The sequence below is a fragment of the Pteropus medius genome, unplaced genomic scaffold (genome assembly GCF_902729225.1).
Source record: "Pteropus medius unplaced genomic scaffold, Ma_sr-lr_union100, whole genome shotgun sequence".
Lineage (NCBI taxonomy): Eukaryota > Metazoa > Chordata > Mammalia > Chiroptera > Pteropodidae > Pteropus > Pteropus medius.
In genome coordinates, this window is record NW_024340696.1 from 795,575 (window position 1) to 799,792 (window position 4,218).

Here is a 4,218-nt window from a genome sequence, read left to right on the forward strand (position 1 = left end):
TTCCTCCTGCTTTTAAGTAAATTCTGCATATGGTCATCTTTACTATCCGATTCCAAATTGACTTTCCCTCGTTCTGGACACAAGCTCACAGATATATCAGATGTAGTCCAAGTGCCTTTTTAAAGTCAAACACGCTTGGATTCAAGTCCCTACTCTGCCACTTTCTGCGTGACTTCAGCAAATTATTTCATTTTCCTAAGGTTTCTATATGCAGAAGATGGAAATAATGATAGCGCCTGCTTCACAGGGTATTGTGAGGATTGTGAGGTGAAATGTATGTGAAGAATTGGCTTGGAAGTCATATTTTCCAGGAAAAGCACCCAGGTCCCAGAGGGATGACCACCTTGGCAAGGTTATAAGGCCACTGAGGGAAGGAGGGGCCAGAACCCGGATGGGCCGCTTACCTCATTCCACCTTCTGCAGTACTTGTGCTCCACAGTAAGTTTGAGGAGAAAAAGCCATACAAAAATCAACGCGGACCAGTAGAGTCTCCTACTTTTACTTTTTGTTCCCATGTCTTTAAATATCATTGATATTGGAAGGGATGTGGTGAGGTCCAAAAACTCAGCCAAACTGTGACATCTCAAGAGTGGCCTGGCCCAGATGGCTCTGACCCCTCATCCAGCATAACAGTGGCTTACTTCTGAGAGGCCTCCCATGACCAATCAGTCTTTGGAAGCTCACTGATCATATCCTAGAACATTCCTCTATTTTATTTTCAAATTATAACTTTCTTGTTTATGTTTTTATGCTTTTATGTCCTAGTCTATGTAAGTCTGTGTTTATTTGTGTATCTTGAAACTTTTTATTTTGAAAGAATTGTAGATTCACATGCTGCTGAAAGAAATAATGGAGAGATCCCATGTGCCTTTATCAGTTTCCTCCCATGGTTTTACATCTTGTAAAACCATAGCGCAATATCACGACCAAGATACTGACATCATCTATCTTTTTTAAAAAAATATTTCTTTCCACTAGAAATTAAGAACCAACAAATCAGCGACTTTGTCTTGATCAACACAATATTCTTGATATCTAGAGCAGCGCCTGGCATGTAATAGGTACTTAACAACTGTTTTTTGAATGTATGTATAAAAAATGTAAACACAAGGGTCCTTACCCCTCCCCCAGAACTATAAGTGTCTCTGTGATGCCTAGGCAGCCTCTACTCTGCAAAGTCATCTGTTTTCCAAGTTCTGTGTACTGAATTTCATTAAAATCAGTTGGAGCAATCGTCTTTAAACTGGGGGTACATGAAGATTTTCCTAGGGGTATCTATGTATGAGTAGTTTGAAGAGAATCAATTTCCAGATACTCAACTTGTTTTGCTGCAGTTTTCCAAAATTGATCTGCCTAAGATTTACCCAAGAAGGGTTCACAGAGGCTCTTTCCCACTTGACAAAAAGTAGACCCCTCCCTTATCTCAAATTTTACTGGGATGTTTTGCCTAGGGTTTCAAACCATCCGAGCTATCAAACAAAGCCATAAGTTGGAATAATAGTTTGGCGTAAGCCACCTTTAATGATTAACTAGGGTGCTATCAATATACAGGGCTTCTGGTTTTTCCCTGCATTGTGCATATTCTTGTTATAGGTGAAGCTTGGCACTGGAAATATGGTCTTGGGCTTGTGCTGGGACTGAGTCCAGAACAGACAGCACAGTATAGGTTGCTAATGCTGACCTTCTCTGCCTGGAATGTTTTCCAGGACTACCATTTTTTTCAAGCTATATTGGTAAAATCCATAGATAAAATTTGTATGTGATCTCTTTCCAATTTGATGTGCTTTATTTCAGTACAACATAGGTAGTTCAATTTTTCAAAATACATTACGAAATATTGATTCCAATTATACCTAATTCTAATTTTATGTTACAAAATATGTATTATTTTTTACTTCCTATGAATACAGTAAACTTATGTACACGAATGATGACAACTTTTAGATAATCGGTTCAATGGTGTGCAAATGCTTTTTCAGCATTTTTGGGGTGGGATGGGAACAAAAAGATTGAAAACTACAGCCATTTGGAAAGCTACAGGCATTTTGAAACCTCTTCATTGCAGCCCAAATTTGATGTAATCAGTCTTCTCCCTGAAAAGTTATCAAGAAGCGCCAGGCCACGAATGCTCAGGGTTGGATAGTTCTCTTGAAAGAGGCCTCACTGTGTTCAGCTGATAATCAAATGAATGGCTGCGCTGATAGGTCACTGAGGGGGAGCACTGGCTCCCCGATTCCTTTTCCAAGCCTGGGCTCTGTGTCTCTCCCGATAGGAGCACATAATCCCATCAGCGCCAATGGGAGTTATGCGCCAGCTTTACTGGAGACAATAGACCCTCCGAGAGGGACAATTGTTCCCGGCAACCGAGGGGGTAAACACGATTGCCTGTTCCCAGCCGCCATCCAGGAAGGGCAGGCTGAGCCCCCAGAGCTCTTTCTTTGTGAGGCTGCAGAGCCGAGCAGGAAGGATTCGGCCTGCCTTCTCCATCAGTGGCTGGCCTCCCCTATCTTCAGTAGTAACCTGTCCCCTGCGGCTTCCCCCAACATCCACACCAAGACTGCAGGAGGTCTTCCCAGCTTCTCCCCTTGCTCCTCATTCCTTCTAAAACACAAGCCTAGGGACCCTTCTCTATTTCGTCCTTCACAATGAAATCAACAACAAGAATGTACCATTTATTGAGCACTTATTATTTCCTTAGGCACTAAGCATTTTACATACATTGTGCCTTTAGCTACAGATCCTCATGGCGACTCTGCAGAGTAAATATAATCGTTCCCATTGAAAGTAAAACAGAGCCTCAAGTAAGTCACACATCTGGTAAGTTGCAGGACCAGGATTCAGATCCACAGGGCTGTATAAGTCTCTAATTCCCATGTTCCATGTTACACTAGTGTTTTGAAAAGTGTGCTTCCTTCGAGACACTCTGAGACAAAGCTTGGGAAATGCTGTACAGTATACCTGCACCCCCCTGCCCCTCTCCCCAAACCCTTTCTTGGAGGTTCCTAATGCACATTTATCTATTAAGTTCTGGGAAGTCCTGCAAGGAGGAAACGTAACTTGCTAAACTCAGTAATTCTCAAGTATTTGTCCTTTTTTGCATGAAGCAGATTATACTTTGTTAAATGCTAAATGGCTTTGGAACAATGGGATGGGGGACGGCTAGCTAGAGAAAGTTATCCATGTGACTGGCTCTTGTACTCACAGCCCCTGAAGCCAGTGGTAGAGGCAGAGCTGTTGACTGTTGCTTCGGATTTTGGGGTAGCTGAATCATAGCCAAGGGAAGCATAGCCAAGCTGTCTTATAGGACCCTGGCAGCTGCACAAAACCCCATTTTCCAGTCTACTATCCCACCTCTTATATCACCTGCTTTCCCATGGCATAGGAAAAAGACAAATTGTTCCAGAATACAGGGAAAGACAGGTAGAATGGCTGTGTTGAAACCGTTGCCCTGGCTTGGAGCCAAAGTTTGGTGTGCAGGAGTTTTAACAGAGATGGAAGCTTTGGGTCCTGTGGTGCCTCTTTGGGGACTGTCGGAGCATGGCAGGGTTCACATGTGAATCTGACCATACCTGGGGCTCTCTACGGCAGCAGGCTGAGGCCAGGACTTCTTCACTGTGCCATTGGGCTCCTCCCCCACACTGGGATGTACTCGCAGCTGAGGCCCCTCATCTCTTTGTCCCACTGGAAGGAAGAGACAGAGCCTCAGGCATCAGGCAGAGCATGCGGCCCAGGCTGACGTGGGACATGCCAAAATGACATGTCATGGGGATTTGTGGGCCTCACTGGAGCCATTTCCTCCAGGGGGTCATTTTATTTAGTTCCAATTGGACCCTGTGATTGGTCTCAGCTCTGGGCCACCTGGTGTCCTGGCTCCATATGGCAACGGCTAGGAAGATGCCATTTTTCAATTGAAATATGTTTCTGCTTTACTGTGGATGAGTCTGTAATTGCCTTTGGCTGGAAAGGGGCTTTGATTTTTAAAACTAAGCCAGGACATAATTTCTTCACTTCTGATTTGTTGGACTGATGGGTCAGTGTCTGCTCTATTAATTCAAACTGAGAGTCACAGCATGGGAGTGACAGGCAAGGTCTTAGAGGTCAGCAAGACCCACCATCGACCTCAGATGGGAATCCCTTTCACCCACGTTTGACAGATGGTCTTCTGGCCTCTGGCTGAGTACCACCGCAGACAGGGAGCTCACTTCCTCACTGTGCAGA